The 26678-nt window shown below is 46.3% G+C and overlaps 1 protein-coding gene across 1 annotated transcript in view; it reads right to left on the bottom strand.

Moving 5' to 3' along the window:
- The window catches only part of trpc5a (transient receptor potential cation channel, subfamily C, member 5a), a 39649-nt gene extending 27794 nt beyond the window's left edge, over positions 1 to 11855 (bottom strand). Inside the window, exon 1 of the mRNA XM_078106085.1 lies at positions 11561 to 11855. The gene's annotated coding sequence lies outside the window, so the exon portion shown is untranslated. The remainder of the gene's footprint in view (positions 1 to 11560) is intronic.
- Between the last annotated feature and the right edge of the window lie 14823 nt (positions 11856 to 26678).

Here is a 26678-nt window from a genome sequence, read left to right as displayed (position 1 = left end):
ATCCTTCTCTTCAGGTTTATTCATTTTTTCTTTAATTCTCCTTCCTTCCCATAATCCTCTCTGGCATGCTCTCCAGCAGACGTTCTATTCCACCTCTCGGTCTTCTCGTTTATCTCCACCGTCGTCCCCTCCGTCCGTCCACCCTTCATCGCCTCCATAAACCCTCTGTTCCTCCACCTTCTCTCCTTCATCCCTCACTCAGTAACGGTGGAGGATTCTCGCGTTCCGCTCCTCCCATTCAGCCTCGTCGGCCTGGTTGAACCTCCTCTCCTCTCCCTCCATCACGCTATGATGTTCAGGTTGAGACCTTCTCCTCCTTCCTTCCTTCCTTCCATCCTTCCTGCCTTTAATTTAGTCACATGTAATTATACAATGAGATATAATTGAATTTGTTGCGCTACATCAGTCTTCTTAATTGGGCAGGTCTTTGTGTTTCAGGCTGTATTGTGTGTGTGTGTGTGTGTGTGTGTGTGTGTGTGTGTGTGTGTGTGTGTGTGGTTTGCATCCATGTGAGGTTTGAGAGAGTCGTCGGTGAGTGTGTGTCTTTGTCTAATCAGTGAATGTAAGTCTGCTCTGATCCGCATCGCTGGACTTGACATTAAAGGAAAGAGACACACACACAAACGCACAAACACACGCAGGGAATATTCCTACACAATGATGAATTAGCTATTATCACATCTACGTGAGGCGGCAGGGTGATTAGTGTGTGTGTGTGTGTGTGTGTGTGTGTGTGTGTGTTAGAAGACGCTTGGGAGTGCAGCATCACCTTTGGATTCTTAGCACGTCTAAGTGAGACACACACACACACAGACGCACACACACACAGACAGACACACACCTCGTGGTGCTTACTCATGACGCAGCGAAGCGTCATCGCCATGGAAACACTAGTCGGAGTCAGTGAGACAGCAGCAACAGGAGGAATCAGGATTATTCGTCAGGTATCTGATTCACGGCTGAAGGTTTTTTTCAAAACATATTTTGACCTAAGATTTTTTTACTTTTTTGATCCATGATATTATTCGATGATATTTTGACTTTTGAACTAAAATATTTTCCGACCATTTTCCATAATTTTTAGACTTTTTTCCACACAACATATTTTGACTTTTTCTCAAAACATCAAAACACTTTTTCAGTGACTTCATTTTCATGAACATTTTTTAAACTTTTTTTTTGGTGAAAAGTTTGACCCGATATTTCTTGTTGTTGACATTTTTCTTTCCCTGAATGTTTGGACCTAACATATTTTGATTTGATATGAGTTTTTCAACTTTACATATATATATATATTTATAAATATTGACACATAATTTCTTTATCTTTTTTTCAAAACATTGAACCTTTTTTTGGCCTGAAATTTTTTGACATAATATTTTTGGACTTTTTTAACAAACATATTTTGAATATTGACCTAATATCTTTTGACTTTTTGAGTCAAAGGGGGAGCAGGGGGGGGGCAGGTTTAGTGTTGTTACATATTCTGATAAGAATGTTTACGTTCAATCAGTAATTCATCTGCGGATGTTTTCCTGTACATATCGATTCATTCTTTACTTTATAAAACGTCTAAAAATAGAAGAGAAAAGTCAGAGCTTCAAGCTTGAGGAACAGACCAGACCAATAACAGATCAATACGATTCCAGGGACTGAATGAAAACACCATTAATCATTTGTTCGTGAATCGTCCTGCTTCGACTCTCCCGTCTGCAGATGATCACGCCTCCTCCTGACACGACAAACATCTGCCATTTGCTCAAAACGACATTCACAGAAAGTAAAGAAGAGAAAGGCCCTCACGGGGCCGGTGGGACTAACGCAGCTCAGACCAGTGAAGGCAGCGAAGCATCAGAACCGGCCGTTCAGAGGGTGAAGGAGTCGGCGCTGTCCGAGGTGCTGAGGGTCCTTTTATCAGAGGAGAGGTCATGTGACCCAGGTTTAATATGTCAGCATGTTTACCCAGCGTTGCTATGATCACTGTGAAGACACACGCACACACACGTTAGCCCAAGGTCTGCTTTGATGGTCACTTGCCTACGTGTGTGTGTGCGTGTGTGTGTGTGTGTGTGTGTGTGTGGGCGGGGGGGGGGTAATTAGCCAGGATGACAGCAAGCAGACGTCAGGACGTCTCCCTTTGATCTGATGCAGCTGAGTACTTCCCCACACGCACACACACACACACACACACACACACACACAATTACAGGTTTTATTGTGGCATCTTCACCAAAATCCCAACACACTCACGCACGCACGTACACACACAAAGAAAAACAGGCTTTGTAATTATCATCAACTTCAAACTCACTTCAGTCAAACAAAGAACGTGATAACCTGTGTGTGTGTGTGTGTTTGTGTGTGTGTGTGTGTGTGTGTGTCCTACAGCTGGTATTATAATTGTCTCGTGATTTGTGATATGAGAGTGACTTTATTTATTCTCATTTTTATTTAAAAACGTATTTTAAAATTCCTTTGTTTCCTTCGCTTGATGTGATATTGATAGAACAGGTCAGCGAAGGACGGGCAAACATTTTCACTGGAGATTTCAGGGATTAAGAATAAGAATTAATGTGGTCCAGGAAGCAGAAGAAGAAGAAAAAAACAAAAATGAAGAAAAAGGAAGTGAAAGAAGAGTGAAAAGACGAAGAACTACAAGGAAAAGAAGAACGGACATTCAGTGGAATTAAGCAGGAGAAAGTGATTTGAGACATTTCTCATTTCCACGTCTCTCATCTCAGATCCACCTCATGAATATCAATCATCTACATACATCTCGCCGTGTCCTCTCCACATGTCCCATGTGTCCCATCAACGCATCCGTGTCCCATCAACGCATCCGTGTCCCATCAACGCATCCATGTCCCGATAACACATCCATGTCCCATCAACGCATCCGTGTCCCATCAACGCATCCATGTCCCGATAACACATCCATGTCCCATCAACGCATCCGTGTCCCATCAACGCATCCGTGTCCCATCAACTCATCCGTGTCCCATCAACGCATCCATGTCCCATCAACTCATCCGTGTCCCATCAACGCATCCGTGTTCCATCAACGCATCCATGTCCCATCAACGCATCCATGTCCCATCAACGCATCCGTGTCCCATCAACGCATCCGTGTCCCATCAACTCATCCGTGTCCCATCAACGCATCCATGTCCCATCAACTCATCCGTGTCCCATCAACGCATCCGTGTTCCATCAACGCATCCATGTCCCATCAACGCATCCGTGTCCCATCAACGCATCCATGTCCCGATAACGCATCCATGTTCCATCAACGCATCCATGTCCCATCAACGCATCCGTGTCCCATCAACTCATCCGTGTCCCATCAACGCATCCATGTCCCATCAACTCATCCGTGTCCCATCAACGCATCCGTGTTCCATCAACGCATCCGTGTCCCATCAACGCATCCGTGTCCCATCAACTCATCCGTGTCCCATCAACGCATCCATGTCCCATCAACGCATCCGTGTCCCATCAACGCATCCGTGTTCCATCAACGCATCCATGTCCCATCAACGCATCCGTGTCCCATCAACGCATCCATGTCCCGATAACGCATCCATGTCCCATCAACGCATCCATGTCCCATCAACGCATCCGTGTCCCATCAACTCATCCGTGTCCCATCAACGCATCCATGTCCCATCAACTCATCCGTGTCCCATCAACGCATCCGTGTTCCATCAACGCATCCATGTCCCATCAACGCATCCATGTCCCATCAACTCATCCGTGTCCCATCAACGCATCCGTGTTCCATCAACGCATCCATGTCCCATCAACGCATCCATGTTTCATCAACGCATCCGTGTCCCATCAACGCATCCGTGTCCCATCAACGCATCCATGTCCCGATAACGCATCCATGTCCCATCAACGCATCCGTGTCCCATCAACACATCCGTGTCCCATCAACAGCTCCGTGTCCCATCAACAGATCCGTGTCCCATCAACACATCCATGTCCCATCAACAGATCCGTGTCCCATCAACAGATCCGTGTCCCATCAACACATCCATGTCCCATCAACAGATCCGTGTCCCATCAACAGATCCGTCTCCCATCAACACATCCATGTCCCAATAACACATCTGTGTCCCATGAACACATCCGTGTCTATTCAATAAGTTCATGACGAGACTAGGATGTGAAAAGACGTCTCAAAGTAGGAAACCAGATCAGAGAGTCTTTTCAGAATAAACTTCCGTCCACACAGGAAACATCTTAGTTTTGTGAGGAATGAATCCACGTTCATTTCCAACCTAGGTTGTTTTCTAATTGTCTCCACACAGACGGTGGACATTTTACACGTCGGGACAGGTGTACCTGAATGCACCGCACCGTGCGATCTGATTCGTGGTCAGATCACTCGCTGTGAGGTGTGACGGCACCCGTCCCGAAGGCACATCGGCTCCCTGCCGACCGAGGCTGTCATGGTTACCAGCGCGGTTGTCCTGACGATAAGCACGCCGCTCGTCTGGGGACGATCTCTGTCTCTCACCAGCACACACACACACACACACACACACACACACACCTTTACATTTCCATGAAGTACTGCTGGCGGGCGTTGAGGATTAAAGAATCACACACACACACACAAGCATAAATATTGAAACACGCAGTAAGAATGACGAATACTCTCTCTGGTCCTGTGATCTAATCAGAGCTAATGTGTTTCCATGGCGGCCTCAAGAGGGCTGTCCATCAATCACACACACACACACACACACACACACACACACTACAAGAGATGAGGAAACAGAGAAGTGTGTGTGTGTGAGGAGGTTTGTCGTATTGAGCCTATCGATGTAACGCTTTCTCTGATAATTGAGCGAAACGCTCGAGGCGAAAGTGATCACCATACGTGCTCATTTGCAGAATAACACACAAGCTGTTTAAATACTTAAACAAGAACAACGTTGGTACTTTTAATGAGGCATCAGAAGCTGACTCCCGTTTGTTCAATAGCTCATAATTCCCTCGCTAGTTTTTCTATTCTGTGTTGCAGTGAAAACATCTGGATGACAATGGATGGTTTTTTTTCCCAAAGAAAGATGGAATCATTGTAAAAAATATTATTATATATATATATATATATATATATATATATATACACACACACACACACATCTTTATATAGATGGATGGATAAGGATGACTCAAGTCAGTTAAACCAATTTCATTATTAAAACCACCGTTGAATTCCTAATGAATTACAGTTTTTGCAGAATTAGATTCCCGTGGTGAGATTGTTTCATCGAATCAAATATTGAATTTAGACACTTAGACACACAAATCTTTGATCAGAAGTAAGGGTTTCATGTGAACTCATATTCAATGTGTAATGACTGTAAATATAAGACTGAAAACGGGACAATCTGAAGTTTTTATTCTCTTATGTTCTCTTCATTTGAATAAAGATTGATTTTTACACACAGGAAACTGGTGTCCTCTTCAGTAAAGAATCCGTAGATATTCACACAGCGGCGTCCTAACAAAACAACATAATCAAATCTGTGGCTCTTCAGCCTCAGCTGATCCAAACATTTCACGAGCAAAGCGCTTCCATCCGTCGCGGAGCAGCAGGGCGCTCGTCCTCCGAAGAGGAGCTCCGAGGGGAACCACAGCTCACGACGCCGTGAGGCCCGTCTCCATAATAGTGTGAATGTGTACGCGAGCAGAGAGACGATACCATCAGGACCTGTGGCGCTTATTTCTGGGATCCCGAATAAGCTGCGACGGACCTCCGCTCGCCGAGACGCCGCCGAGGCTGAAGTGAGCGTGTGATCTCCACCTTCAGAGACCGCTTCCACGCATTACCGCCTCGCCTCCCCCTTCATGTCCCCCGTTAAGGGAGGGCTCGGGCTACCGGCGCGCATGCTAATTGGGGGCCCCCCGGTAGCGCTCCGAGGGGGGGGGCGATGAGCGGAGCTTCAGAGCCGCGTGGTCCTTGTAAGCAATAAGAGGACGTGTTAAGATGATAAACTCTCCTGGAGGTCAAAGGAAGTGAGCACGGAGAGCTTTTTAAAGAGCCGCCATGATGACTCGTTAAGGCCAATTCAACTACAGCAACTTTCAAACATCTCACTAATGTGTTGGATTTAAATAGTAAATGTCGTCTGCCACAAAGGAAATATGCATTTATCTTCATTACTAAAAGAGTTTTCTCAGACTGTTGGCGGTATTCTTTGATTCATCTAAAAAAAGGTAAACTAAAATAATATGAACACAGACCAAATTAAGAGTCTTTTGGCAGCAATCTGATATATTTTTAACCGTTCAAGCTTCAAGATAAACGTCCCTCTGAGATGTTAGATGTTGGAGGCGAGTGCTTCTATGAAGCACTCCCATAGACGTCTATGAGGAAATGACTCTACTTCTCTGTAGTGACCAGCAGGGGGCGACTCCTCTGCTCCCATAGACGTCTATGAGGAAATGACTCTACTTCTCTGTAGTGACCAGCAGGGGGCGACTCCTCTGCTCCCATAGACGTCTATGAGGAAATGACTCTACTTCTCTGTAGTGACCAGCAGGGGGCGACTCCTCTGCTCCCATAGACGTCTATGAGGAAATGACTCTACTTCTCTGTAGTGACCAGCAGGGGGCGACTCCTCTGCTCCCATAGACGTCTATGAGGAAATGACTCTACTTCTCTCTTGATTTATTCCCTCAGTAAACGTTGTAAACATGAGTTTATGGTCTCAGTCTCTAGTTTCAAGTCTTCTTCAACACAGCATGATGTTCATTTAGTACATTATGGTCCATTTAAGTCCGTCCCTCTCAGTCCAAATATGGTCACTTCTGTTCAGTGGTCAAACTGGTGGGGGACGCCGTCTGCGTCCACTTGTTAAACACACGTTTATTTACTGTAATCCCTTGTTGGTGCTTTCAGTGGTCTGTTTGTCTCTCTGCTCGCTGTTGGTTTCGATGCTCTGGCGTATTCGTGATTCTGTCGACATCCACATCGGGTGTTTTTACCTCGACGGCCGCGCTGTGAAACCTGGTGTCTTTTCTCACAGAACCCCGGCAACCTTTCTCTGTACATTCAATTAGAGGACACTATTGATCGCTGAAGGATAGGCGGGTTGTTGTGGGCGCAGCGGTAATAAGACTCAGGGCGAAGAAGAAAAAAAAACGCTACGGAGCAGTCAAACAGAATATCAAATAATCAATAAAGAAGCGAGAGTCATTTCAGCACAGTGTAGTTCCAAGAAATACAGAAAACAAAACACGCCGCATGTTGGAAACGTCTTTCTGTCAAATTATCGACGTGCATCAAGAGGATCTAATCATGGTCCGTTCTCACTGCTCCCTCCGGACCGCAGCAGCGTGACTGACGGGAACTGATGGAATCGACCCTTCTCCAAGCCCCGCCCCTTCATCAGAGACCGGCCAATCAGTGTGCACCCGTAGCCAGCTCGGTGGTATTTCATGACGTCAAACAAACCCATAGCTTTAGGGTCGGGCCCACCTTTGATTGACACGTGGCTGCCACGGCCGCGCACGGCGTCGCTACGTCACTTCCTAGTCATCGGCAGCAAAAAAAAAAAGCCAAACTCACTGCTTCAAAAAGGCGTGTCCACAAAGCTATGAGAGGCGTAACCATGACTACGCCCGCCTCCTAAAAAAAAATCAATTCACCCAGTTCACACTCATCTCTGTCGACACACACACGAACAAACGCAACGTCGCCTTCAAGAGACGTTTAATTCAGCTCCGGAGCTCAGAAGTGTCTGCCAGCGAGTTCCCTCTGGAGCCGCACGGCGGCGGGAGCTGAGTGACCGTTGGCCGCTTCGTCTTTGAGGACTAAACGTCTTTGTGTCTTTTACATTTTACTGACAAAATGAGTTAAATCTGGATCGACAAAAATAAGACCCTCCGATGCCGCTGTCTCACGCACAGGGGTCCCTGTGACCTTTGACCCCAGGATGTGTTCGGGGGGGTGCTACAGCCATGCTAACATTAGGGTGCCGCTGTGTGACAGATGATGTGTTTGTGTCACGCAGGTTGTTTCTGTGCTCGTGTTGTTTCATCACCACACTGTTGTGATGTTGTTGTCTTGATCACTTTAGTTCACTCAAGTTCTCGTGCCTCACACACACACACACACACACACACACACACACACACACACACACACACACACACAGACACACACACAGGCCTATGACTAAGCCTTGGAGGTCAAAGGTTTCATATCAGACATCTAGACAGAAATCTCCAGACGATTCGATGTCACACACCTTCATGATGTCATAGCAGGTGTGTGTGTGTGTGTGTGTGTGAGCGGGAGAGGAGCATCGTGGTCGACGTGTCGGGGGAGGGGGGGGGGCGGTTTGGATTCGGCATTGCCGCGAGGGATGGCTGCGTCCGTTCACATCTGACACGAGCGTTCGCGGCGAGGAGGAAGCGCGGATAAAAAAGTCCGAATCAGAATCCTCACAATAATAATCAGCATGTTTGTCGCCATTTGGCTCAATTCATCCACCGCACAGGAAGTGCTGCCCCCCCCCCGCCACAATAAGGCAGAATATCATAAAGCCCCAAAGACATCTTTGGTAAATGTTTGTCTGCCCCGCAAGCATTGTGCACACCAGTGTGTGTGTGTGTGTGTGTTACATAACTGGGATTAAAGCAGCCAGCACTCCCTGCACCTTGCAGACGTCTCTTTAACACGAGATGTTTTAATGAAGACTCCCAGTCCAGTACACAGGAGGATTGAGTAGCCATTTGTGCACATGCGTGTGCGTAATAAGCTGTCACGTCGCGCTGTGCGCTGATCACGCTATTTACAGGGATTATGACGGTATCCGCTATGTGGTGGTGTCGTTTCTTCAAGTCAACACATGAATTCTGTGACCCTGAAGCACACAGAGGCCTCCCCATCAGCCATCAGATGGCCAACTAGTTGCGTGTTAGCGCGTTGTGGCTGTTGCGTCGCCACCGGAGGCTCGACAGACTTAAATAAATGGTTTTCTGACGCAACGTGACTTACGTCGGCGTTTCCGAAACCAAAAACCCTCCGAGCGGACTGCGCTCCTCGAGCTCGAGTTGTGTTGTTCCTCCTGTGGTGTGTTTCCACGTAGCAACACTTGCCTCTTGTTGCGAGCTTTACCCAGCAGGCAGTTCGTTAAATGTACAACTATTAGCGTTATAAATAGTTTATGTGTCACCGGCTGTCGTGTTGTGTTGTTTTACACTCTTAGAGAGGGTTTGTTGTGCGTTATTCATTGTGGTTATAAAGTGATAACAATGACTCAACGTCAACACGCGTGACACAAAGTAGCTCCGCCATGACGCGTGGAAACAAAACCCTCCGCCGGCTGGCGAGCAACGTCCGTTGTTACGACGTGACGCCGCTATGAGCGTGTGGAATTCATACACGGGTAGAAGCGGTACGCCGAGGTGAAGGGGGGGAGAGGAGAGCAGAGGAAACAAGAGCTAGGAAAGAGGGAGGGGAGGAAAGGAGCTGGTAGGCCATGATAGGAAACGAGGAATCAAGGTCAGCAAAGAAGAAAAGAACGAGAGACAAGAAACCAGGAGGAATTCAGGAGACGAGTGGAGGAGAAGAACCCCATCAGCGGAGGATGTCGATGATGGAGAGGACAATAAAGGAAAGGAAGCGAGGGCAGAGGAGAGGAATCATCACTCCTCCAGGAGGAGAGAAGATCCCACAGAGGATGGAAGGGGGGGAACAGAAATAGAAAGCGGAGAGAGACGGAAGTGAGGAAGACGTCTCGTCTTGACGATGAGTGGAGCGACGAGAGGACGACGCAGACACGACGGAGGGGCGGAGTAAGACGGATGACGGACGCAAGAACATCATCGGTGAGCGATGGCTGAGGAAACGGGCGGGGGGGAGGAAAGAGGGGAGCATCAGTGGGGGGAGAGAGAGAGAGAGAGAGACACCCACACAGGTCAGACCTCATCCAATGACCCGGAGGTAATAATAGTCGTATTAAAAGAAACGGAACAGCAGGAACTTATTGCTCATCTCTTGCTGTTTTTTCTCCCGCGCTCTTATTTTGGCGGTTGTGCCAGTAAGGAAGCCGCTCAGGAGGAGGAACCAAACGGACCGCCGGAGAACCGGAGAACCGGAGAACGCGCTCCCTGTAAACTCCTGAAGAAGCGCGGCCTCTTTACTTGTCACACATGAGCAGAGGAAAAGAAGAATATCTAGAACTATACGAAGAACTATACGAATGGACTGAGCAGAAATGAACCCAGGACAGACGCCCAGCGTGGATCCTCTCGTACTTTATGTACGTACACTGTGTGTTTAGAGAAATGACTCCTGCCCCCCCGATGGGTGACATGGAGCATTCTGTGAAGCTTCAGGACCTCGGTGGGATGAAGTCTTTACTGCGTGTGCACCAGCGGGCCTCCGATTTAGAAACAAATATCTGCGTGTTATGAGCAGCTTCCGGGGGGGGGGGTCTGTTACGCAATCCGCACCGGCTGAGAAGCAGACGTGTGATCACCTGGGAGATGTTTAGTGCTCCCAGTGTGCGTGTGTGTGTGTGTGTGTGTGTGTGTGCTGTGATGAGTCGCTTGCTCACAAAGAAAGTTGCCGTGTTTTGTTGATTATTGTTTCTATTACTCTCTGTATATCTTTATTATATATTTAGTGTCGGCGTTCTGCAGGAGGTGCATCGCGGTCCTGCAGCTGTTATTAGTCAAATCACTTTTTTTATTGTGCTTTTACTTTATTTAATGCTCGTGGCTGCTGACAAGCAGTTCTTTTGTCAGAATGAATCAAATCCAAAGAAACAATTATTGCTCCTCTGTGCTGCAGCTGGTGTGTGTGTGTGTGTGCGCGCGCGCGTGCGTGTTGCAGCAGAAACTTCACGGTTTGCCTGACATTTAACAGCGGGGCCGATGGAGGTGTTTAACGTGCACCCTCTGGGCCACCGGGAACGCGCTGACGTGCGTGCACACATATTCTGCGGCTACATCCATCTCTCGCCCTTGCTTCGGTTTCGTGCATGCGCACGAGCCTGTATGTAAGCACGTGGAACCGCTCTCACGCACGCACACACACACACACACACACACACACAAAAAGAGCCCCTGCACATCCACCTCACGCGCACGCAAAACGCGTGGACGCGCACAGAACAGAGCCCACGGAGACCAGCGCGAACTCCGCAGCCCGCCTCGCGCTCTTTCCCTCACACGCACGCGTGCTCTCTCCCTCCCTCTGCACCCCTTCCCTCCCCAGCATTAGTCAACACTGATCGATCACAGGGGATTCTGGGTAAACCGCTGCTTCCAGTCGTCTAATGGATCACATTTATTGATTAAATGTGGGATAACAGCTGAGAGCCCAAAACCTCTGGAGACGGATTTGACTCGAAGCCACAGAACGCAACAAAGTGTCTTCAGCCCCAGAAGCTAACGGGGCTAACGGGGCTAACGGACCCGTTTCCCGCGCTCACAGCTGCACTTAATCAATCAATTAAGGAGGCTTACAGGTGTTAATGCGCGCGCCCCGCGGCTTGGGTCGCGTGCGCAGGGACGAGGAGACGCGTCTCACCTGCTCCGGGGAGAAGCTCTCCCTCCGCCTGCGTACACGGAAAAACGCTCCTCCGATTATCGATTAGTCCCCACGCTGCGGGGGGGCTCGCGCGCCTCACGTGCGGCCGGGTTCTTCCTCTGTGGTTCTCTGCGTCCGTCTCCTCTTGTCTCGCGGGGTCTACTCCTCCTCCTCCTCTCCCTCCTCCTCCTCCTTCCTCTTTTTCTTCTCCTCCGCGGGATCAGCTCGTCCTCCGCGCGCCACCTGCACGGAGACGCAGCGGCTCGCGGTGCTTCTTCTCCTCCGCGCGACCCATCCCGATGTCAGCGGCTAGTGATGCGGAGAGGGAGGTGGAGCTCTCTCCTCCCTCTCCCTCTCTCTCCCTCTCTCCTCTCTCTCTCTCTCCCTCTCTCCTCCCTCTCCCTCTCTCTCCCTCTCTCTCTCTCTTGAATACCTAAAAAAAACATTGAAACGTGTTTTAATCCTCCATATTTATTTACCAATAGACTACCAATAGAGTTCAGCACTTTAAGGGAGACACAACAGGTGTTTGGAATTGTTATCTTGGTACACATGTAAGTACACATACGTCCTTTTAAATATGTGCGTGTACATTTCCAGAAATGTGAAATTCAGTTGTATTGTAAACTTAATTCCCTCTTATGACCAGCAGGGGGCGACTCCTCTGCTCCCATAGACGTCTATGAGGAAATGACTCTACTTCTCTGTAGTGACCAGCAGGGGGCGACTCCTCTGCTCCCATAGACGTCTATGAGGAAATGACTCTACTTCTCTGTAGTGACCAGCAGGGGGCGACTCCTCTGCTCCCATAGACGTCTATGAGGAAATGACTCTACTTCTCTGTAGTGACCAGCAGGGGGCGACTCCTCTGCTCCCATAGACGTCTATGAGGAAATGACTCTACTTCTCTGTAGTGACCAGCAGGGGGCGACTCCTCTGCTCCCATAGACGTCTGGAAGCGGAGGCTTTGCCTTAAAAACCGCACTGAGCACAGATCAGATGCTCAATAGGAATGTGTGTCCCTGTGTGTGTGTGCGTGTCTATGTGTGTGTACACATACAATCCATCACCCCGTGCCGCCTCCATTACTCCTGCCGGGGTCTGGAAAGTGTGTAGATGTGTGTGTGTGTGCGTGTGTGTGTGTGTGTGTGAGTCGGTATCCATGGGACATACTGATTCAATTACTGTATCATCATTAAGAGATGAATGGAGAGACATGGGGGGAGGCGAAGGAGACTCAAGTTAAAAAGACAGAGGGGGCTGAAGGGGGTGAGGAGGGTGAGGAGGGGGACATTCTCCAGAACAGACGCTTGTTGAAATGGAAGCGAGTGTTTGTTCGTGTGTGTGTGTGTGTGTGTGTGTGTGTGTGTGTGTGTGTGTGTGTGTGTTCCAACTGGCATGTAAACACTGGTTGAACTTAAACACAAGCACATGCGCGCACACACACACACACACACACACACACACACACACAGAACCTCTGTGCTACGCTCGGCCAACAAGACAACCTGTGTTTTATCATTATGAATGAGGGTTCACTAAGAGGGATGTGTGTGTGTGTGTGTGTGTGTGTGTGTGTGTGTGTGTGTGTGTGTGTGTGTGTGTGTGTGTGTGTTGACCTTTAGTTGATCTCCACACTCGAATAAACTGTGATTTTAAAAGGTCTTGAAATAACACCAATATCAGTGTGCAAGTCGCTTCCTGGCTGCTGATTGGCTGGCTGTGATGACGCGACGTCGTGGAAGATGCAACATGATTCAAGGCGTTAAACTGATGTTCAAAGTTAAGGACCCATCGCTGCGTCTATGAACGATGAAATGAGCCTGTCTCCCCCTGCTGGTCTCATCAGTGTACTGCACCACAGAAGCATCCTCTACTCACTCTTAACTTCTCCTGCTGATGTTGTGGATCTCTCCTCCTCCTCCTCCTCCTCTGTCCTCCCAGTGCATAACGTATGATATGTTTAAAGTGGAGGTTCTTACCTCAAACCTTCAAACAGATTCTGTGTGTCTCACGGATCATTTACAGCTGTGTACCTGGTATCTCCTCACTTTGTCCCTGTGTCGGCCCACCCAGGTGGACCCTTTCTCTCGCCTGAAGTTGGCTGCGATTGACTCCAGTGTGCAGGGGAATTTGAAGATGGATGGGTGGACTGTGGATCGATATAAGTTTTCCTCTGAGACTTTGTTGTTGTTGTTTTTCTCCGTTTTCATCGTGTTGTTTGGAGAGAAGTCGGGTTGCATCGATGCGAGTAAAAGAAGTTCATGGCGACCGCGGGGACGGAGGAGGTCGGTCTGTGTACGAAGGAGAGGTTTGTGAGCTAAAAGCTACCAGATGCTAGTTTATATCCAATTAAAACACAAAGTAACAACGAGAGGAGGAAGCAGACACCGGGTGGCAACATGAATACAACTGTCCTCTTAACCCATGTTACATGGATGATGTAATATATTGTGTTATGTACAGTACACATGTATATGCAAAGGATATACGCGTGTATGCAAAGTATATACAGCATCGACTTACTTTGGTCTGGAATATGAGATTATTCAAAAGCTGTACATGCATGTGGATGATCACCTTGTGTATGTTAAGGACATCGTTTGTCTCTGCGATGATTGTGGGCTGAACAACACGAGCATGCAAAACACGTCCATTGGATTTGAATGCACAGGCTTTGTCTTCACGCCGACGCTCCTTTCCGATGTGCTGGGAGGACCAAGGGGTCCATCCTCGGTCTTCTGCAGAATCCTTCATGGTTTGACCGCGTCGCAGATCTTCTCTAAAAACAGAAGTTCACTATCTACGTCCACAAGTAAAGGTTTTGGACGTGGACACAAATGGTACGCTGCGGTGTGTGCTCATTAATGCAACAGTTGAGGAGAGCTAGTGGGAGGGGGGGCGGTTAAAGAGGAGGTTCTGCATCCACTACATCAGGAGCAGATTTCCAGGAGTCCACAGAGGAGCGCCACAAACTAGGACTGATAAGGTAAGGATCACAACCACTTGTTTCCTTCTTTTAAACTACAAGGTGCTTTTCTAAAGTAATTGTTTAAAGAGAAGATGTATGGACCATGTTTATATCAATCGATTACACATTCCCTCCATCTGATTGTCTTCTCTTTGAGATATGGCAGCGAACTCTTCCTCCAACGACTCCCTTCATCCTTCCAACCTCCCTTGCCTCTTCACACAACCAAGCTCGTTAATCTTCATTGCATCCGGCACCACGGTCCTCCTCCTCTTGGTGCCCCTCTTCGTCCTGGTGCTCTACCTGGGTTTCCAACGATGGCGGCGGCAGCGCTCCGCCTGCTCATCAGCGGCGACGAGTCACTCGGACAGCTTCGCCTACCACATGGTCTCCATCGAGCTGCTTGGGGTTCTGGGGTTCATCCTCAGCTGCTCTGGTATCTACTGGCGTCGTGTCCCTACGTATTCTGTGGGGGTCTTTCTTCTGTCGGTGACCTGGTTCGGACAAACATTCTTCCACATCCTGACCTGCGTGGAGCGCTACCTGGCCGTGGTCCATCCCGTCACCTACCTGAGCCTGAGGAGGGAGCGGGGCATCAGAATCAGAAACATCTGCATCGGGGGGGTTTGGCTGCTCGGCTTTGCGTTGCAGACGGTGGAGGTTTTAGTGAACTCCCAAATGTTACAAGTCTGCCTGTTGATCTTCTCCCTCGTCGTCACTTCTTTCTGCAGCCTCTCGGTTCTTTGCGCTCTGATTCGTCCAGGCCCCGGGGAACAGGGCGGGGTCAGGGAGGGGGTCGACCAAACCAAGCGGAGGGCCTTCTACACCATCGTGGCCATCCTGGGAGTGCTGCTGTTGAGGTGCGCGGCCAGCGTGACCTTCCACAGTCTTCAGGCGGAGGAGAGGGGGGGTTATGCCTGCAGCCTCATATCTGTGACGAGTTGGTTAAATGTCCCCAGTAGTCTCGTCTTACCTCTTTTGTTTCTACACAGAGCGGGAATATTGGCGTGTTGCAAGAACACCAACCAATGACGACGCGCACAGCGTGCTAAAGCAACGTCAAATTTAAGATACCATGTTGGTCAATTATTAAGATCATTGAGACACAATTATAAATAAGCTGTAAGAATACACAATAGCTTGATGTTTCAGTTGCAGCAACATCTTTCTTCGTCTCAACTGCTGCAGTCAATCAGCTTGGTACAAGGAGGGAAAATGTCCGATCTGATTTGAATGGTTGTTTGAGTAAATATGTGAAGTGTAATACAACATGTTACTGCATGTAGTATACATTTACATACATAAATATATATGTACATCCAGTATAAACATGGTATATTTCATTGCATATAAAAATCGAAGACTTCACACGTCTGATTCAGCTGCTTCCTGGAGACGTTCCACTATTCAAGAATCAGAGAGATGTTTGAATAAACTGGATTAAATATCACTACCTTGCAAAACCGTTGACGGCTATTTGATTTGAACACACAGCCGATTGAGTCTTCCCTTCATTTGCATTGTTTCTGGTTTCCATTTAACGCAGCGCAGATCTCCCGTTGGGTCGCTGTGAGGAGGTCAGAGACACGAGGGAGTCTTTCCTTCGTGTCTCCTCCTGGTTTTATCATTTGAGAGACCTCGGAAACATTGACACCGTGCAGAATGTAGGTACCGCACGAAGGACAGTGAAATGTAGAGAGACTTTACCTTTCTGTAATGACTGTTGAATTAAACATATAATCAAAGCAGAACCGGACCTGTTTCCATGAAGATAAACATGAAGCTGCAGGTTTCTACGTTAAATGATTTGTTCAAGCATCTGAAAGTGTCTTTTCCAAACTTACAGGTATAACTTTTACGAGACTTCTGTTTAAAATGTGCTGAGATACTTTCAATGGACACAAATGTGAACGCTGTGCTCCATAAAAACGTACAAAAAGGGATGTTAATGTGATTTAATATACATTTTCCATTTGGTCTAATTTGCTACGATTCATCATTTGTCAGACGGTCGTCATGGTCACTTTGTTTTTTATTCAAATGACTCATTTCACTTTGGTTATGTGAGAGAAAGAGAGGAGGGGGAGGAGAGGTGAGGGGGGAGTGGGGGAGGAAGCTGTTACTGTATGAACAGTCGCCACAGTGTATCCGAGTCCACAGATTGAGGACCACCACAAACTGACTCCGGTAAGGTTGGTCTTTGATTAGTGAAACAAACATAGTCTTACTGTTTGTGAAAACAATTGTTTCTTTATTTGAAACACATGTGGGGGGGGGGGGGGGGGGGTCTGCTGAATGCACAGACCCCTTTGTGTGTAACTTGTAGTGATGGCTGATGGATCTAAGCAGTGATGGACCTGGATCCCCCTCTGGGACCTTCAGCTCGACTGCAGCTTTTGAAGATTTTGTTTGCAAAATAAGAGGAAAATAACAGCTTCATTGACTTTTTACATGGAACGTTTTCTATCAATCCATTAATCGGTTGCTGGTCGCCATTGGGTTGTGTTTTTCTCCAGATATGGCGCTAAACAGCTCGTGCTCATCACGCAATGACTCCCACCTTTATCCCGACTGCCTTTTCCTCATGAATCTCTTCTGCCCCGGACCAAACCTCTTCACCCTCACCGCCTACAGCACCACCGTCCTCCTCCTTTTGGTGCCCCTCCTCGTCCTGGTGCTCTACCTGGGTTTCCAACGATGGCGGCGGCAGCGCTCCGCCTGCTCATCAGCGGCGACGAGTCACTCGGACAGCTTCGCCTACCACATGGTCTCCATTGAGCTGCTTGGGGTTCTGGGGTTCATCCTCAGCTGCTCTGGTATCTACTGGCGTCGTGTCCCTACGTATTCTGTGGGGGTCTTTCTTCTGTCGGTGACCTGGTTCGGACAAACGTCCTTTCACATCCTGACCTGCGTGGAGCGCTACCTGGCCGTGGTCCATCCCGTCACCTACCTGAGCCTGAGGAGAGGGCGGGGCATCAGAATCAGAAACATCTCCATCGGGGGGGTTTGGCTGGTCTGTTTGGGTGAGGCTACTATGAACGTTTTGGGATATTTATCTTTAAATTTTAATTTTTGCATTGTGATCTTCGCCATGGCCGTAGTGTCTTTCTGCAGCCTGTCTGTTCTCTGCGTTCTGATTCGTCCACGGCCGGGGGAACAGGGTGGGGACAGGGTGGACCAATCCAAGCGGAGGGCCGCCTGCACCATCGTGGCCATCCTGGGAGTGCTGCTGTTGAGGTGTGCGACCGGGCTTGCTTGGGTTATTCTCTATAAGTTGGGGAAAGAGGATCCGTGTGAGTTTATACCAGCAGAATCTTGGACGAATGTCCTGACTAGTCTGGTTTTACCTCTTTTGTATCTACACCGAGCGGGAAGATTACCGGGTTGTAAGAACACCAATTAATGAGGTATGGAATTTGCAGAATTGACTTCCAAAGTGAAACAATTACGTATAAAGTCGAATTTTAAATTCAACTTGGCTTTCTAGCAACCCAGCTCTGAAGCATTGAAAGTCACCTTGACAAGATACATACATTGACATTGCATTGATATTGCATTCATTGTTTCCCTACAAACAAAGTTGGGAGACAGATCGTTTAAACATCCCCATGTACACATGGCATCCATTGTAGTCTGTCCATCCCGGGAGTGGGATCCCTCCTCTGACGTTCTCCCTAAGGTTTCTTCCCTTTTTTCCCTCTTGTAAGGGTTTTTTCATTTGTTGGGGAGTTTTTCCTGTGCCGATGGTGGGTTTCGGGGCAGAGGATGTTGTACGTGTACAGACTGTATAGCCCTCTGAGGCAAATTTGTAATTTGCGATTCTGGGCTATACAAAATAAAATGACTTGACTTGACTTGACATCTGTTATAATTAGAGATTTAAAAAAAAAATGTAAACACCCTCCGTTAAAAAACATCTGATGTATTTTTGTAGATTTTTGTTTGATGTATAAGTGTTTTTTACTTTAATTAATTTAAGAAAAAATGTTGAGCTAAAAGAGGTGTTTGCAAGAGGCGTGATTAACATAACACAACCATGCAAATCAGTCAATGATATTTTATTTGAATACTCAGCAGGCTTCGTCTTCCCATCATTTGACTTCTGTCAACTTCTAATGGGGCAAAAGGTCTCTGCAGTGGGCTTGATGTGTTGTGCTATGAAGTAGTTGAGCATGAAGGAATGTTTGATTTAACTATAAGCAGAGTTCATGTTATTTGGGAATCAACTGTTTTCAAGCAATTACGATGTTCTAATAAAATATATTCAAACAAGGAAAAAACAAGTTTTTTGTTGTTCGTTTTAATGGGTGCCAGGGAGCTGAACATATTCAGCAAAGGCAAAGTCAAATATTTTATTACGTATTACACTGATGTAAAGGTTGTGTTTGTTTCATGCGAAAAACGAATGGTTTCCTTCCACAATGTCGTAACGTTTCGTATTTCGTATTCATCAATTTGACAAAATTCAATTGTATATAATTTGCGGACAAAATCAGTACCACCAAAATACTTCTTCACGGCCCTGAACACAAGGATTATACGCTTAGCAAAACATTTGCACACCTCATCATTGTACCTGACAGTCAAATGCGTACTAATTTGTGTTTCTATTCAAATCAGCCGTTCACGCCATGCCAAGCATATCAGTTGTATATATTGGTGAATGAGAAATGGAAATGGAAAAAAAATATTTTATGTGTGTTGATATTAAAAAAAGCGACATAGAGGGATGACTACCTTCTGACATTAGTTGATACCACCAGCCAATTTTTGATCTCGGCACTACTGATACAATGACTAGATTTAAAAAAATGAAGCAGCTTCTATTAAAAAGCAAAAAGAGTACAAAAAGGTGAAATTTACCATAGAGACACAACTTGATGACAAATACACAAAATCCACCACATGAAGACAAAAGCTCCAACAAGATCAAAACAATTGGAGGAATACAAAATAACTACATAGAGATTTAGATCCAGAGATACTGATTGAATCTAATCTGGTCCTTTTACAGATCTGTTGATGTTCTGACAAAACAGTAGTTTTCCTGCTCTGTGGAGAAAGAGAAGAGGCAACACCAGACTGCTGGGCAACGTTAACCACGTAGAGGCCAACCACACAATACATGTTTCATATTCCCCGGCATCTGGCGAGGCATACAATGCACAGTAAACTGCAGTCCCCACAACCCTCACCAGCAGCACCCCCAGTATGACCATGATGGTGTAGAACGCTCTCATCTTTGCTCGGTCGACCCGCCGTCTACCCTCCCCCCCGGCCCCCGGCCCCGGACCAATCAGAACGCGGAGAACAGCGAGGCTGCAGAAGGAGACGACGATGAACATGAAGGCTACCAAACATAAAGCAAAGATGTTGATTAAATTGTACATTGAATTGTTTTCACCAACGTACAGGCTTCCTATGTTTGCAAAGCACAGCAGCCAAACACATCCGATGGAGACGTTTCTGACTCTGATCCACTTCTGGTTCTTCAGGCCCAGGTAGGTGACGGGGTGAACGACGGCCAGGTAGCGCTCCACACAGGTCAGAGTGTGAAACAGCTGCTGGCCACACAAGTGGACGGCGAAAAAGACAATACCCACCAGCATTTCTGGGAGACCAGCGAGGACGCCACAACTGCATAAAAGGTACCCTACGATATTCATCAGCTCGATGGCGACCATGTGGAAGGTGAAGACGTCGGAGTGGCTCGCCGCCGTGCCGGAGCGCCGTTGTTTGAGTCCCAGGTAGACGACGTAGACGCAGGGAGGGAGGACCAGCAGGAGGCTGCAGACGGTGAAAGCGATGCTGCTGGAGGCGCCGGCTGGACTTCTGTAGCACTTCTGCAGGAATTCAATGATAATGATCGAGGAAGAGTTGGAAGGAGGAAACGAGGAAGAGGAGTTGACTGACATGACTGGGGGCAAGAGGGATGAGTAGAATGAATAAGACAGAAAATGGGAGAGATGGCCATTTAAGTGGGTTAACTTCTGTATGAAATATTCTGAATATTGGACTCACTGATAAAAGGAATTACAGTAAAAGCTAATATCTCTGTTAAATATCCTACAAGTCCAGAACCAACCATTGTTGGTATAACCACACGGTTTAGCATGTTAGCATGCTAATATTATCTAATTAGCAAAATCACAGCTAAAGCTAACACAAAATGTTGAGTTGCAGGTTTCAAATACAAACTCCAACCCCAATAAATGACTTCAAATAGATACACTATAGTAAAAAAAGATGCAGAACAATCAAATATATTGATAATGCACGAAAAATTGGAATAGAAAACATTATTGTATGAAAACATGGCACAGAGACTAAAAACCCCAAACACACATTTGTACCTGAGATGCATCCGACTAAAGATCTTTGCGACCTTCTTACATCACCCGTGTAACATCTGACATCCACAGCAGATGATTAGTATAGTCTCTATGCATTTCAGAATAGTAAAGAAACAGTGTTTTCACAGATGTCTTTACCTGCCAAAGGAACATTGTTTGGCCGTTGCCTTTACTTTGTTATGTGATGACAAATAACATTGAATAAAATATAAAGATACTCACTTTGACGGCGGATTTTAGATTGCAAACTTTCTGACCTTCTGTCCTTTGTGTGTCTGGACTGATAACTGATGTGATGCTTTGCAGAAAAAAAACAACACATTTGAATCTGTGTGTGTGTGTGTTTTGCATGTTTTAAAACCCGTAAGCAGATCCAGAATCAGCGCTTTGATGTAAGACCTTTATAAAATGTCTGTTATCTACCATCTACTTTTACACTTGGAATGTGTGAATTAGTGTAGAATTTGCTTATTTTACACTCTAGCAACAAAATCTCCAACTTAGATACATAATGTAAAGTGAAGACAAAGAATCTCCAGGTCTGCTGTCGCTTACATTTACATACATTGAATAAATGACCCTCTAGATTTTCTAAGAAACCTGTTTTCATCAAACGCAGGTGAAAAACAGCATTAAAACACAGATGTTCATTGTCAATGTCTTTATTATGAGTAGTTCTGGTTGTGAGAAATTTGCTTATTCACCTCATCTTTCACCAAGATGTTGTTTGACAGGATTCAAATGAGCTGTGACTAAAAATCTGGAATTATTCAAATCACACACCGTCCGTCTCAATGTGTCACTTGTTATTTTAAGACCTAAACTACAAGATCAACTTTGGTCCAGTATTTTGCTAATCACAGTTGGGTATTTTATTTTGTCTACCACAATTTGTCAATTATTAGTAGTATTTGGTTAGATTAGCTAATTCCGCTGGTCTGTATGTAGACGTCTACCAACAAGGAGACAAGTAGCAGGTGGTATGTGCCAATGCCAGGAGAGGTGTGTACCGATCTCAGAGGGGTATGTAGCGGCATGTCCCAAAGTCAGGATCGACCTGCATGGACCCACCGCCTCGTTCATATACAAATCAAATTTATTGACATACTAGACAAACGCAGCATCTTGAAAGTCGCACAGCACAGCGTCTTCCATAAGGAAATATATCTTTTTTTTATCTTGTCCTTTTTCTGAATTAAGGCTTTAGAAATTGAGATAAAGGGATTTCGTATTTGCTCAGATAGACCGAAAATGGTAATCTGGCCAATGTTTGGTTAACCTACCCAGTCTGACTTACGGTATCCACCTGTGTAAGTATTCCGACTCATTTCATTCAGACGGCAATGGAAAATGGGTTTGCAGTTAAATCCTCAGGTCATGGACCATGCACGGTCGACACACGGGTCCCGCTCTATCACATCATGTCAGGTCATGTGCCGGTGAGTCAGACTGCAATGCAAATCATATCAGTTGTAGTGTGCAAAAGAAATATGAAAGAATATGCAACACAACTATGAAGAGAAACCAAACAAATGCAGAGAGATGCACAACGATTTTAAGGAGAAACACAAAAAAATTTAAGAAATCAAAATATAACCACAAACGAGCCCAACAACAATATAGCAACACACAATTACCACAAAGAAATATAATCTAGAGATAATGCATTTTAAAGAGATAATGATTGAATCTAATCTGGTCCTTTTACAGATCTGTTGACGTTCTGACAAAACAGTAGTTTTCCTGCTCTGTGGAGAAAGAGAAGAGGCAACACCAGACTGCTGGGCAACGTTAACCACGTAGAGGCCAACCACAGAATACATGTTTCACATTCCTCGACATCTGGCGAGGCATACAATGCACAGTAAACTGCAGTCCCCACAACCCTCACCAGCAGCACCCCCAGTATGACCATGATGGTGTAGAACACTCTCATCTTTGCTCGGTCGACCCGCCGTCTACCCTCCCCCCCGGCCCCCGGCCCCGGACCAATCAGAACGCGGAGAACAGCGAGGCTGCAGAAGGAGACGACGATGAACATGAAGGCTGCCAAACATAAAGCAAAGATGTTCATTAAATTGGAGTCAGCATGGTATAGGGAACCTATGTTTGCAAGCAAGAGCAGCCAAACACATCCGATGGAGACGTTTCTGACTCTGATCCACTTCTGGTTCTTCAGGCCCAGGTAGGTGACGGGGTGAACGACGGCCAGGTAGCGCTCCACACAGGTCAGAGTGTGAAACAGCTGCTGGCCAAAAAAGTTCACTGATAAAAAGCATACACCCACCGTGACAATTCCTGTTTGACGGGTGAGGACGCCGCAACTGCATAAAAGGTTCCCTACGATATTCATCAGCTCGATGGCGACCATCTGGAAGGTGAAGACGTCGGAGTGGCTCGCCGCCTTGCTGGAGCGCCGTTGTTTGAGTCCCAGGTAGACGACGTAGACGCAGGGAGGGAGGACCAGCAGGAGGCTGCAGACGGTGAAAGCGGTGATGCTGGAGGCGCCGGCTGGACTTCTGTAGCACTTCTGCAGGAATTCAAAGATATTGATGGAGGAAGAGTTGGAAGGAGGAAACGAGGAAGAGGAGGTGTTGACTGACATGACTGTGAGCAAGAGGGATGAGTAGAATGAATAAGAAGAAGATGGGAGAGGGAAACAGTGAGATCATTTTATGGTGACAGAGAATGGCGACAAAACGCATATCATGGTTGAACGCATGTTCACATTCAAATCAATGAAGCAGGGCGGTCAGAGCGTTGGTCATTTCAGTGGGCGAACTTCTGTAAAAAATATACAGACTTACGCAAACTCGTGGACTACCTGACGAGAGGATTTCCAGTAAAAGCAAAAATTGCATTAACGATTGGAATATAAAACATGAGAGCATGAAAACATGGCACAGAAACTAAAACCCACAATCACACATTTGTACCTGTGATGCATCTGACAAAAATCTGTGCGACCTACTTCTTAGAATACGTATAATATCTGACAAGAACCGCAGATGATTAATCCGGTCCTATAAGTTTCATAATAGTAGTGAGCAGTGTTTTTATTTACCTGCCAAAGGAACATTGTTTGGCCGTTGGCTTTATTTTTTATGTGATGACAAATAACATTGAATAAAATACAAAGATACTCACTTTGACGGCTGATTTTAGATCGCACACTTTCTGACCTTCTGTCCTTTGTGTGTCTGGACTTATAACTGATGTGATGCTTTGCAGAAAAAAAACAACACATTTGAATCTGTGTGTGTGTGTTTTGCATGTTTTAAAACCCGTAAGCAGATCCAGAATCAGCGCTTTGCTGTAAGACCTTTATAAAATGTCTGTTATCTACCATCTACTTTTACACTTGGAATGTGTGAATTAGTGTAGAATTTGCTTATTTTACACTCTAGCAACAAAATCTCCAACTTAGATACATAATGTAAAGTGAAGACAAAGAATCTGCAGGTCTGCTGTCGCTCACATTTACATACATTGAATAAATTACCCTCTAGATTTTCTAGAGACGCAGGTAAAAAACAGCATTAAAACACAGATGTTCATTGTCAATGTCTTTATTATGAGTAGTTCTGGTTGTGAGAAATTTGCTAATTCACCTCATCTTTCACCAAGATGTTGTTTGACAGGATTCAAATGAGCTCTGACTAAAAATCATTCAATTATTCAAATCAAACACCGTCCGTCTCAATGTGTCACTTGTTATTTTAAGACCTAAACGAGCTACAAGATTTACTTTGGTCCAGTATTTTGCTAATCACAGTTGGATATTTTATTTAGTCTACCACAATTTGTCAATTATTAGTAGTATTTGGTTAGATTAGCTAATTCCGCTGGTCTGTATGTAGACGTCTACCAACAAGTAGACAAGAAATGCAGAATAAAATAATTTAAAAAAAAGATAATGCTTGAGCACTACAACACAAAATATCCACAAAGAGATTTAAAACTACCAAAATGAGCACAGAAAAGGTATTTTCTGCGGATTTTAACCTCATCTGTTGCTGTTCTTACAAAAAAACAGGAGTTTTCCTGCCCGGTGTAGAAAGAGCAGAGGCAACACCAGGCTGCCCGGCAGAGACGACCACCATGTCAACAACCACGCCGTACACTTCTCAGACTCAAGATGCAGATGGTTAAATGATGCACAGTAAACCACAGTCCCCCCAGACCTCACCAACAGCACCCCCACTATGACCAGGATGGTGTAGAACGCTCTCTTCTCTGCTCGGTCGACCCGCTGTCCGGCCAGGAGACGATGATGAAGATGAAGGCCAAAGAATAATAATAAATAAAAGAACATGTTGATTGAATTTGTTTCCACCACGTATAGGGAACCTATGTTTGCAAAGCAGTGCAGCCAAACACATCCGATGGAGACGTTTCTGACTCTGATCCACTTCTGGTTCTTCAGGCCCAGGAAGGTGACGGGGTGAACGACGGCCAGGTAGCGCTCCACACAGGTCAGAGTGTGAAACAGCTGCTGACCACACAAGTGGACGGCGAAAAAGACAATACCCACCAGCATTTCTGGGAGACCAGCGAGGACGCCACAACAGCATAAAAGGTACCCTACGATATTCATCAGCTCGATGGCGACCATGTGGAAGGCGAAGACGTCGGAGTGGCTCGACGCTGCTGGAGGCGCCGGCTGGACTTCTGTAGCAGTTCTGCAGGAAATAATAGAGACTGGTGGAGTCGGAAGGAGGAAAAAAGGAGTTTGCTGACATGACTGTGGGCAAGAGTCAGCGATAGAGGGAATAAGAGAGAAAGAGGGGAAGAAATAGTGAAATCATGTAGATCATGACTCACAATCTCAGCATCTTCTTTAAACAAAGTATTTACGCATGCTAACATTGCAACATGCTAACACAACTACAGTTGAATAATCAAATATGAGTAAAACGGATATTCTCATTCAAATCAAGGTAGCAGGAATGTCAGCGGCCATTTTTAAGTGCACCTCTGCATCTGCGCGAAGTAACGCTGCGCTGCAGGATATCTGCCAACATAATCCTTCATCCACAGCGTAGGGAAGCACTCTACCATCAACCGACAGTCACAGCTTATTGTCTGTCACCACTCCAGCCTTATGGTGGGATTAGCATCCAAGTTCACGGGTCAAAGGAAATGAGCGCTAGCAGAAGGACAAGCTAGCTGGCTAACTATGAGCTCCATCCGTCTCTGGAGTGTCGTCAACTGCGAGCTGGGATCTTTTACGGCCCCGGTGACATGATTGTCACCATGACAACTGAACACAATCACGGTATCTTCTTTGTCATGGTCAAATAATCACAAAAAAAGTGGGTCGGCTCTACTGCGTTCTTTCCATGTTAACAATTATCCTAAGAACCCAGAACCGACCATTGTTGGGCTATGCTTGTTTCCATGTCCTCGTTTTAGCATGTTAGCATGCTAATATGACTGTGGCGGCGGGGTGTGGTTAGCTCAGCTGCAGAGGCGAGAGAGTGGGGCAGTGTTGCCGTAAGTAGTTAATCCAGACTGATCGTCCCCCCTTGATAAGCAGCGAGCAGGACTGACAGACGCTCGGGCAGGCGGAGTAGGAAGACCTGGCAAGCAGAAGTACCGCGGTTCAGCCTCTGTACGAGACTCTATCCCGGCTACAATTATCTAATTAGCAAAAGCACAGTTATTACAATATGTTGAGTTGCAGGTTTCAAATACAAACTCCAACCCGGTGGGGGCGCTGCAGAGATTAATTCAGACTGTCACAAAAGTGTACGCAATTTGTCCTTTATTTCATCTTGATTCACGTAAAGGT

Source organism: Gasterosteus aculeatus, chromosome 7 (assembly GCF_964276395.1).
Source record: "Gasterosteus aculeatus chromosome 7, fGasAcu3.hap1.1, whole genome shotgun sequence".
Taxonomy (NCBI): domain Eukaryota; kingdom Metazoa; phylum Chordata; class Actinopteri; order Perciformes; family Gasterosteidae; genus Gasterosteus; species Gasterosteus aculeatus.
The sequence above is the reverse complement of the archived record's forward strand: the minus strand, read 5'-3'. Positions and strand labels throughout refer to the sequence as shown.